Here is a 12,512-nt window from a genome sequence, read left to right as displayed (position 1 = left end):
GGCAAGAAAATCATGAAATGCAAGTCAGCAGCCTGCTAAAGGAGACCCAGAAAAATACTGAAGAAAATAACACCTTAAAAAGTAGACTGGGGCAGAGCCAAGATAGTTGTGTAGAAATAGAAAACTCTGTGTACTCCCCCAATAACCACCTCAAATACCTATAAAAATGACTCTAAACAAACATTAGGGCTACAGAATACACATACAAAGTGACAGAGAGAAACAAACCTCCCACTGAAGGAAGTCAGTAAGCAGATAGGAAGGGTCCATCACAGTGCACTGGGAGCAGAGCCCAGCCCCACATTAGTCTATGGTTTTAGTCCCAGGGCACCCTGACTAGCAGCAGCTGGAGGGACTTCAGGAAAGTGGATCACCAGCAGCTATGGCAGTTTCCAGAATTATCAACCCATTATAAATGCCAAAGACAAAGTGAGAGGTCAGTGTGGACTTTGGGAACAGTGGGTCTGGGAGTGTGGTCGGTCCTCTGCCCCCAGAGCAAGAAGTGGCTGAGACATGATGGCTACCGTGTGGCTGCTTCAGAGCTCTTAGCCTGCAGATTGTAGGGGGACCAAGCAACCATTCAGGGGATAATCACTTTTGCTTTAATCTGCTTGGATCTGGATCACTGTCTAGGGTAGAGGTCCTGGGGTGTGTGACCAGGTGCCAAAGCCAGTGGAGATTTCAGGAAGAGCAGACAACTAATAGCTCTGGCATCTGTGAAAACCCCAGAGATTTGGGACAAACAGAGGGCAAAATAGAAGTTGAAAGATTATACTGATCACCTCTTAAAAAGGATCCCAAAAAGAAAACTTATAGGGGTCAAGATGACAGAGTAGAAACAGGACTTCCGCAGGGCTCTGGTTTCCACTTTCCCCAATTCATGTAAAAGGGGACTCTGAGCAAACTTTGGAGCTACAGAACCCACAAAATGACACAAAGAAGCTAACCTCCTGCTAAGGACAGCCCGGCTGGCTGGCAAGAATCGTCCAGCACAGCACTCTGGGAGCCGAACCCAGCCCCACCCCGAAGTTTTAGCCCCCAGGGTGGGCCTGACCAACCACCAGCTGGAGGGACACCAGATCACCATAAGTTGTGGCAGTTTCCAGAATTATCAACACATAGATACAAAGTACAAAGTGAGAGGTCCATGTAGTGTGGACTTTGGGATCCAGTAGTTGGGAGTGCATCGGCTTCTTCCCCCGGGGCGAGAAGTCGCTGAGGAGCCGTGGCTGTGTAGCTCCCCCCACCCCCCATGTGGCAGCTTAAACTCCTGGCTTGCAGAGTGTAGGAGGACAAAGCAACCAGTCTTAGGGGTAATTGCTCTTGCTTTAACCTGCTTGGATCTGGATTATGGTCTAGGTTGGAGGTCCTGAGGTGTGCGACCAGCTTCCCAGAGCATGTGGAGGCTTCAGAGAGGGCACCCAACTAATATCTCTGGCAGCTTAGAAAGCCCCAGCATTTGGGACAAAGCTCCCCTGTCTGGTAGCAGAGTCCTACTCCAGCAAAAAGCCCAAAAGTCAAGTAATTGACAAGGCAAAATGAGTAGGCAAAGGAAGCAATCAAAGCAAAGCAATCTAACATTAGACTCCTATTTTGGGGACAAAAAGGATCAAAGCATGGAACAGCAGGAAGACAGTGAAGTCAGAACTCCTGCACCAAAAGCTTCCAAGAAAAATATGAACTGGTTACAGGCCATAGAGGACCTTAAGAAGCAAATAAGAGAAGTGGAGGAAAAATTAGGAAGAAAAATGAGAACAATGCAAGAAAATTATGAAATGAGAGTCAAGAGCCTGACTAAGGAAAATGACACTTTAAAAAAAATAGACTAACTCAAATGGCAAAAGAAGGTCAAAAAGGCAATGAGGAGAAGAATGCCTTAAAAAGCCAAATTTGCCAGATGGAAAAAGAATCACAAAAGCTTACTGAAGAGAATCATTCCTTCAGAATTAGATTGGAGCCAATGGAAGCTAGGGACTTTATAAGAAATCAAGATGCTGTTAAACAGATCCAAACAAATGAAAGAATAGAAGGCAATGTGAAATATCTCATTGGAAAAACCACTGACTGGAAAATAGATCCAAGAGAGCTAATTTAAAAATTATTGGACTACCTGAAAGCCATGATCAAAGAAAGAACCTAGAAATCATCCTCCAAGAAATTCTCAAGGAAAACTGCCCTGATGTTTTAGAACCTGTAATGCGAATGTAAATTTTAAAGATCTTCCCTGCTCCTAGGCTAAAGTGCACCTGGAGCCTGGGGTGGGAGGCTTGTTTTTCAGTAGATACTTTTTGATTGGCCAGTGGGTCCAAAAGGTTGTTACATTCTCTGAGCCAGGAGAAGGTTATATAAGCCCTGATGTGAGGCTTTGTTTTGGGGCTCACTTTGAGAAGTGTTCTGTGATTTGATCTGGATTTTGGGAAGCCATTGTCCAGAGCCCCCCGGCTTTGAAAAACCCAGATGTTGAAAGCCAGATGTTGATTTGGTATGGATGTAATTGTTGGACAGTTTGAAATCTGTCTACTAGATATGTTTCTGTCTTGATAATTCTGTCTGTGTACTTTGAAGTTCGGGGTGCTGACCTTTTCCCCTGAACAAGGTAAATGATATATATTTGACTGATTAAAGTAAGCTTGTTAACCCGTTTTGAGTTGCTTTCCTTTATCAAAGCAGATCCAAGAACCTGTGTTGGCAGCAAACCCTCCCTCCACAAACATTAAATGCCTACTATATGCAGAACTCTATATTAGGGGCTACAAGAGATATGAAGTTGAAACACCATGTAGTCTCTGCTCTCACTGAGCTTCAAATATAGTAGACAGCTTAAGGCAGAAACCCAGAGAACTATAATCCATGACATTACCTAGGTATATCAGAGCAACACAGAACAAAGGACCATGTGACATTCAAGATGGGAGATCATTCTAGACAGAGTGGGTATCATAGCTGGTTACCTGGAGAGGGCAAAGATGGCATATGAGTTGGGCATTAAAGGATGAGTAGAAGGCGAGAAAGGAGCCCAGACAGGCCAGCCAGCTTTGAAAGCTACAGGTCAAACTTATTATGTAACTATCAAAAGAAAAGCCAGCTGTACAAAAGATATAACTGCAGTTTCAGTTTCCCCCTGTTCTACAACATATATGCAAATATACTTTGTATTTGGTGTTTTTTGTGTTCAAACAGAAATATATTTATAATATAATAACATATTATAACCATATTATATGACATAAAATTTTGTATTTATAATTGCTTTGGTATTATATGCTATATTCTATATAACATATATATGCTAAAACATGCTGTCATAATATTAACTTTATAATATAATGTGCTATTATTTTATAAATATATAAACTATAGATATGTAAATCATGTTGAGAAAATAAATTTGAGGAGAGGAGGGGTGCTTGCCGCTACAGAACCAGAAGGCAAAATAGAGGTTGAATGAATCCACTGATCACCTCCTGACAAAGATCCCCAAAAGAAAACTACGAATATTATAGCCAGGTTCTGAAATTCCCAGATCAAGGAGAGAATGTTGTAAGCAGCCAGGAAGAAGCAATTTGAATATTGTGGAAGCACAATCGGGATAGCACAGGATCTGGTGGCTTCTGCAATGAGGGATCAAAGGGCTTGGAATGTGATATTCTGGAGGGTAGGGGAGCTGGGATTAGGACCAGGAATCACCTACCCTGCAAAACTGAGTGTCATGTTTCGGTGGGAAGTTCAGTGGAATAGAGGACTTTCAAGCAATCTTGATGGAGAAACCAGAGTTGAATAGAAAATTTGACATTTGGATACAAGAAGTGAGAGAAGCTTGAGAAAGTGAACAGGGAGAAGAAATTATAAGGAACTTATCAAGGTGGAACTGTTTGCATTCCTACATGGAAAAACGATAGTTGTAGCTGATGACAATTTTCTCAGTGTAAGGGTAGTTTAAGGGAATGGAAATATATTATATACATATATGTGTGTGTGTGTGTATGTGTGTGTATTATATGTCTTATTATAAATCTATATAGGAGGGTATATGGGCATATGAATACATATGTGAGTGTTGGTATATATGTTTACAGGTATACATAGATAGAGGGCACAGGACCAATTTAATAGGAAGGGATGATACTTAAAAGTTGAAATTAAGAGGTGAGAGAGGAATGTAACAAGAGGAGATGGGGAGAGACAGAATGGGGTAAACTATCTCATATAAAAGAGGCAAGGGAAAATCATTACAATGGAGGGGAAGAACAGGAAGACAAAGAGGCAAAACCTTATTCTCATTGAATTTGGCTCGGGGAGAGAATTACATACACATTAAATAGGGAATCTCACCCTAAAAGAGAGCAGGGTGGAAGGGGATGAAAGGGGGGATGATGGAAGGGAGGACAGGCTGGGGGAAGGGAAATTGGAAGCACCCACTTTTGAAAAGGGACAGGATCAAAATAGAGAATAGAATGAGTGGGAGATGGGATAGGAGGAAGGGAAATATACTCAGTCTTTTACAATATATCTACTATAGTAATGTTTTGCATAGCTATACATGTACAGCATATACTGAATTGCTTATGTTCCAAGTAAGGGTGGGTGAAAAGGGAGGAAGGGAAAGAATCTGGAATTCAAAGTTTTAAAATCAATGTTTAAAAAATATATGAATACAATTATTAATACTATTTTACATGTAATTGGGAAATAAGGTATACAGGCATTGCGGCATAGAGATCCACCATGCCCTACTGGAAAAGTTAAAGGGAGTATAAGAGAAGATATGGGAGACAGCATATTGGAGGAGGGGATATCCTGTAGGACCACTATTTTGGGGTGGTGGGTAGGGGAAAAACAGGGTAAAAATTTATAACTCAAAATCTGGTGGAAATGAGTAATGTAAACCAGAAATTAATATAGCATTTGAAAAAAAAGAAAGAAAGCTCTTATGTATAGTATAGCCAGGTTCTGGAGTCCCCAGATCAAGGAGAAAATATTGCAAGCAGCCAAGAAGAAACAATTTGAATACTGTGAAAACACAATCATGATAACACAGGATCTGGCAGCTTCTACATTGAGGGATAGAAGGGCTTGGAATATGATATTCTGGAGGTCAAAGGAGCTGGGATTAAAAACAAAAATCACCTACCCAGCAAAACTGAGTATCATGTTTCAGGGGAAAATATGGTCATTCAATGAAATAGAGGACTTTCAAGCATTCGTGATGAAAAAAACGAGTTGAATAGAACATTTGACATTCAGATACAAGAAACAAGAGAAGCATGAGAAGGTAAACAGGGGAAAGAAATCATAAGGAACTTATCAAAGTGGAACTATTTGCATTCCTACATGGAAAAACCATAATTGTAACTTATGAAACTTTTCTCAACATGAGAATAGTTGAAGGGAATATATATGTGTGTGTGTGTGTGTGTATACATACATACCCTATACATATAGGAGGGTATATGGGTGTATGAATACATATGTATGTGTGTATATGTATATGGGTATACATAGAGAGAGGGCACAGGACCAGTTGAATAGGAAGGGATGATACTTAAAAGGTGAAATTGAGAGGTGAGAGAGGAATATAATGAGAGGAGATGGGAAGAGACATAGTGGGGTAAATTATCTCATATAGAAGAGGCAAGGGAAAACTGTTACAATGGAGGGGAAGAACAGGAAGGCAAAAGGGAATGGGTCAACCTTATTCTCATTGAATTTGGCTTAGGGAGGGAATGACATACACACTAAATAGGGCATCTTGTCCTACAGGAGAGTAGGGGGGAAGGGTATGAGAGGGGGGAGAGAGGAGGGCAGCTTGGGGGGAGGGAAGTTAGAAGCATAAACTTTTGAAAAGGGACAAGGTCAAATTAGAGAATAGAACAAGTGGGAGTGGGATAGGATGGAGGGGAATATAGTCAGTCTTTCACAATATGTCCAATAAGGAAATATTTTGTGCAGCTACACATGTACAACCTATATTGAATTGCTTTTCTTCCCTATAAGGGTGGTTGACAATAGAGGAAGGGAAAGAATCTGGAATGCAAAGTTTTAAAGTCCAATATTTTAAAAAATATATAATATTTTTTCTACATGCAACTGGGAAATAAGATGTACAGGCATTGGGGTGTAGAGATCAATCTTGCCCTAGTGAAAAGTCAGAGGGCATATGGGCGAGAATATAGGAGAGAGCAGATTGGGGAGGGGTTATATGGCATGATCACTGCTTTGGGGTGATGGGTAGAGGAAAGATGGGGAGAAAATTTGTAACTCAAAATCTTGTGGAAATGAATGATGTAAACTAAAAATAAACATAAAATTTAATTTAATAAAAAAGAACTGATGGTGTCTAAATACAGATTGAAGCATGCTTTTTTTAAACTTTAAAAAAAAGTAGACTAACTCAAATGGCAAAAGAGGCCCAAAAAGTCAATGAGAAGAAGAATGCCTTAAAAAGGTGAATTTCCCAGACGGAAAAGGAATTTCAAAAATTTACTGAAGAGAATAATTCCTTCAAAATTAGATTGGAGCAAATGGAAGCTATTGGCTTTATGAAAAATCAAGATACTATAAAACAGATCTAAACAAATGAAAAAATAGAAGGCAGTGTAAAATATCTCATTGGAAAAAACACTGATCTGGAAAATAGATCCAGAAGAGAGATAATTTAAAAATTATTGGACTACCTGAAAGCCAGGATCAAAAAATCAGCCCAGAAATCATTCTTCAAGAAATTCTCAAGGAAAATTGCCCCGATATTATAGAACCAGGGAGTAAAATAGAAATTTAAAGAATTCACCGATCACGTCTTGAGAAAAGATCCAAAAAGAAGACTCCTAGGAATATCATAGCCAGATTCCAGAGCTCTCAGGTCAAGGAGAAAATATTACAAGCTGTCATGAAGAAACAATTTGAGTATTGTGGAAACACAATAAGAATAACAAATGATCTAGCAGCTTCTGCATTAAGGGATCAAAGGACTTGGAATATGATATTCTGGAGGTCAAAGAAGCTAGGATTAAAGAAAATATGGTCATTCAATGAAATTGAGGACTTTCAAGTATTCTTGATGAAAAGACCAGAACTGAACAGAAAATTTGACTTTCAAATACAAGAAGCAAGAGAAGCATGAGAAGGTAAATAGGAAAAAGAAATCATAAGGAACTTATTAAAGTTAAACTATTTACATTCCTACATGGAAAAATGATCATTGTAACTCTTGAGGCTTTTCTCAGTATGAGGATAGCTGAAGGGAATATATATAGGAGGGTATATGTGTGTACATGTATACATAGACAGAGGACACAGGATAAGTCAAATATGAAGCGATAATATCTAAAAAATAAAATTAAGGAATATAATGAGAGGAGAAAGGGAGAGATAGAATAGTGTAAATTATCTCATATAAAAGAGGCAAGAGCAAACTGTTGCAACGGAAGGAAAGAACAGGAAGGTGAAAGGAAAACCTTACTCACATTGGATTTGGCTTAAGGAGGGAATAACATACACACTCAGTTGGGTATCTTACCCTACAGGAAAGTAGGGGTGAAGGGGATAAGGGAGGGATGATAGAAGGGAGGGCAGGTTGGGGAAGAGGGTGGTTAGAAGCACTCACTTTTGAAAAGGGACAAGGTCAAAGTAGAAAATAGAATAATTGGGGGGATTGGAGGGAAATATAGTTAGTCTTTTACAACATATCTACTATGGAAAAATTTTGCATAACTACACATGTACAGCCTATGTTGAATTGCTTATCTTCCCAGTGGGGATGGGTGAGGAGGGAAGAAGGGAAAGAACTGGGAAATCAAAGTTTTAAAAACAAATGTTTAAAAAAAATTTTACACACAACTGAGAAATAAAATATACAGGCACTGCGGTATATAAATCCAACTTCCCTTCTAGAAAGTTAGAGGCAGCATGGGGGAGGATATAAGAGAGAGCAGATTGGGGTAAGGGGTATTCAGTAGGCTCCCTATTTTGCGGTGGGGTGCAGGGAAAGATGAGGACAAAATTTGGAACTCAAAATATTGTGGAAATGAATATTGAAAAGTAAAAATAAACAAATTAAAAAAAGAATAATGGAGTGTTGGTGGTAGAGTATATATAATGAATACTGAAGAAACTAATAAGGGATACAGTGTTATATGGCGAAGTCAGGTTTCTATGAGTACCTAAAGATGGAAGGAGTATGAGAGCAAAAGATCTAAAATGAAGGGAAGATGGCTAGTTATCAAGTAAGAGTTCTAGAGGATCTCGGGGAATGAGCAGCAAAATTTGTAGTTGGACATTTGTGGGGAAAGGTTGAGACAGGTGAGGATAAAAGAGTGGGCAATAAGGGTTGAGGGGGGAAGTGACTTATTGCAAGTTTACTATGAGGTAACCATGGATTTAGACTTTTTCAAACATTTTCAAGTACCATTTATATTTTCCCTAGTTCTTCTCTAGGCCAAACATTCCCAAGTCCTTCAATTAATTCTCACACAACACAGTATTATATAAAATCGAGCAAAACAATGGTTATTCAGGTCACAGATTTAGAACGGGAAGGTACTTCAAAGGTCTTCTAGTCCAACCCTCTTCATTTTACAGTTAAGAAAACTAAAGTCCACGTGGAAAGTGAGATAAGAAAAAGCTGAACCCAGATCCTCTAATTCCAAATCTCTTAGTAGGTATCCATACTGTATCACCCTGACTCCAACTCTGCCAGGACTCCAAGGTTTACTTAACCATTTGTGCAGATATTTCATCTTTCTGCTTTGCTTTCAGGGCTAAACACGACTAGTAGACATAGATGTGAAAATGGACACTGAATCTAATCTAATCCAACAGGCATTAGTGCTTTCTACATGCAATCCAATGTACTATGTTCTAGAAATATAAAAACTCAAAAATGATACTTGATCTCAAGGGGGTTATGTTCTACAACACACAAACAGGTAACTATATATATATATATATATATATATATATATATATTTAACAAACAAAGGAAAAAGCAGTTATTGCTAAGTAGACTTCTGGCATGCAATTCAATGAGTAGGTCTGTATAGTACTTCATTGAGTGTAAACCATATAAGTATGAGAGTGCATTCCAGGAATGGAAAATTTTATTCTTTTTTTAAATTGTATTTTTTCCCAATTATATGTCAAGACAATTTTTAGCATTCGTTTTACAAGATTTTGAGTTCCAAATTTTTCTTCCTCCTTCCCTTCCCCTCTTCTGAAAATGGTAGGCAATTTGATATAGGTTATGCATGTGCTATCATGTAAAACAATATTTCCATATTAGTCACAGTTGTGAAAGAAGAAACAGATCAAAAGGGAAAAAAAAAACAAAAAAAGAATAAAGTGAAAAAAATATGCTTTGATCTCCATTCAGAATCCATCCGTTCTTTATCTGGATATGGATAGTACTTCCCTTTGTGAGTACTTTGTACCTGTCTTGGATCATTGGGTTGCTGAGAAGAGCTGAGTCATTTATAGTTGATCATCACATAATGTTGCTAATACCATGTGCAATATTTTCCAGATTCTGTTCATTTCACTTTACATCACTTCATACAAGTCTTTCCAGGTTTTTATGAAAGGTACCCGTTCATCATTTCTTATTACACAATAGTATTCCACTATATTCATATACCACAACTTGTTCATTCATTCATCAATTGGTGGGCATGCCCTTAGCTTCTAATATCTTGCCAGCATTAAAAGGGCTGCTTTAAATACTTTTTCACATGTAGCTTCCTTTCTATTTTTCACATTCCCATTTGGATACAGACCTAGTACTGGTACTAGATCAAAGGTTATGCACAGTTTGGTTGCCCTTTGGGCATAGCTCCAAATTGCTCTCCAGAAGATCAGTTCACACCCCTGCCAGCAGTGCATAATGTACCAATTTCCCCACATCCTCTCCAAAATTTATCAGTTTCTTTTTTGTCATTTTAGTCAGTCTGATAGGTGTAAAGAGTGGTACCTCAGAGATGTTTTTTACTTGTATTTCTCTAATCAAAAGTGATTTAGAGCATCTTTCCATATGCCTATAGATATATTTGATTTCTTCATCTGAAAACTACCTGCTCATATCCTTTTGCCATTTATCAATTAAGGAATGGCTTGCATTCTTATAAATTTGATTTAGTTCTCTACATATTTGAGAATGAGGCCTTTATCTGAGACACTTGCTATAAAGATTGTTTCCCAGCTTCCTGCTTTCCTTCTAATCTTGGTTGCATTGGTTTTGATTGTGCAAAAGCTTTTTAATTTAAAATAATAAAGATTATCTACTTTAAATTTTGTAATGCTATCTATCTCTTATTTGGCCATGAACCTGTTAGTCACTTAACATCTCCTTTAAGAATTTTGATGCCATGCCACTTGGTACATATATGTTTAGTACTGATACTATTTCATTGTCTATGGTACCTTTTAGGAAGATGTAATTTCTTTTCTTATCTCTTTTAATTAGGTCTATTTTTGCTTTTGTTTTGTCTGAGATCAGTATTGCTAATCCTGCTTCTTTTTTTTTAATTCATCTGAAGCATAACAGATACTGCTTCAGCCCTTTACTTTTACTCTGTGTGTCTTTCTGCTTCAAGTGTGTTTCTTGTAAACAACATATTGTAGGATTCTGGTTTTTGATTCATTCTGCTATCTGTCTCAGTTTCATGGGACAATTCATCCCATTCACATTCACAGTTATGATTCCTAACTGTGTATTTCCCTCCATTCTATTTTCCTCCTGTTTTTCCTCTTTCAGGCCTTTCACCTTTTCCCTCCTAACCAATGTTTTGCTTCTGTTACCACCTCCCCAGGTCTGCCATTCCTTCTGTCAGTGCCTCCCCCACCCCTGCCTTAATCTCCTCCCTGCCTACCTCTTGGTCAGGTAAGATAGATTTATTTAACTAATTGTGTATATTATTCCCACTTTGAGCCAATACTGATGAGAGGAGGGGTGGCCAGGTTTAAGCGATACCTATCTCCCACCCTCCCACTTTCCCCTCCTCTATAATAAGTCTTTTGAGCCTCTTCATAGAAAATAATTTCCCCCATTCTACTTCTCCCTTCCTTCTGCACCCAGTGTACTCCTAGTGGTGGTATCTTGAATGTGCTGAGGTCAGGGAGATGTTTCTACACTGAAGTACAAGGTGGTCTGGCCACTGGGAGCTTCTATTTGCTCAGACACCTTTAAGATTAGCATCTACCTGCTTGCCTGGTGCAGTGCTGCAGCACATGGAGGTCTGGTGGCTGGAAGATGCCTTTTTGGCCAGAGCTACACTGAAGCACCTAGACATTCTTGGAGTTGGAGTCTGCCAGTTCTCCTGGCTATGCCGAGATATGTAGGGGGTCCTGGTGCTTGCCTGTTTGCCTGTTCCACTGAACTTGGTCTCTTTATTTCCCACTGGTTTGCTTAGGGAGGGGGGGGGGGGCTTGCTGCTGGCTTGCCAGGATGTTTCCTATCCTGGACTGTGCTCCCCTTTTCCTCAAATGAGACAGACATTTCTTGACAATCTTCCAAGTTTCTCAGACTGAAAAATTGTTTTACCCTGTCTCATAGAGTCATTAGCTTCTACTTACCCAATTCTAACTTTTAAGGAGTTGTTTTCCCCAGTTAGCTATAAATTGGAGGATTTAAACTGTATAGCTTCTAAGATTCCTTTCCTGCTTTAATCAATGATACTATCTTCTGAGTAACTTCATTATCTTTTCTGTAGGAAACCCAGTCTAAGAAAAGGAACTCTTTCTAACATATACCTTCCAGCTACTCTGTATGTATCATGAGTGGACCTATTTCTTTACATATTGTATTGGAAGAAATGGAAGAAATATCTTCTTTCTGTAGTAGGTAACTGCTGCCAAAATCTATTTATCATCGTGCAGAAATTGTAGAGGTAAAAATCTTAGTTTTATTGCTATGCTCAAGCAGAGGTTCAGATTTCAGAGAAAACTAAACAATCATTAGGATTCTAACCAGGATTCTTATAGGCAAAATTACATCAAAGTGACAGGGAAATAATTCTTTTGCATATTGAAATCTTATACATTCTTCTTAGGCCTTAAGTTGGCATACTTCCTTTAGTGTTATAAAAGTTGGACAAGCTTAATTGAATAGAGTCATAATCTCATATATCTTCCAAGGAAACAAGCCTCATCAGACAAACTCTATTAGTAAACTAACACAAGTAACAGACTAAACTACACTTAGATTGTTCACCAACAGACTGATTGAGAGGGAAGATGTCACCAAGGATTCAAGGCCAGTTGAGACTCTTCCCTGGCTTCTTATCTAAAGATTTTTTAAGGTTTTAAGTAAATTTTCACATCTCGTGGGACAGGTTTTAGTCAATTCAGAAACCTCTCAACTAGGAGAAACAGCCCTAACATCCCCTTAACGTTATTATTCCATGAGTCAGCTTTTGGTCAGATGAGGTTAATAGAAAACAGACTTTTAAGTAACCAAAAGTTGCAGGAGAAGTAATATATAAACAATATATTAGTAATATATTATATAATTATTTATAATAATA

Source organism: Petaurus breviceps, unplaced genomic scaffold (assembly GCF_028583685.1).
Source record: "Petaurus breviceps papuanus isolate PSGF00001 unplaced genomic scaffold, PetGlider_PUasm1.0 38, whole genome shotgun sequence".
In the NCBI taxonomy this organism is placed as follows: domain Eukaryota; kingdom Metazoa; phylum Chordata; class Mammalia; order Diprotodontia; family Petauridae; genus Petaurus; species Petaurus breviceps.
Note: the sequence above shows the minus strand (reverse complement) of the source record.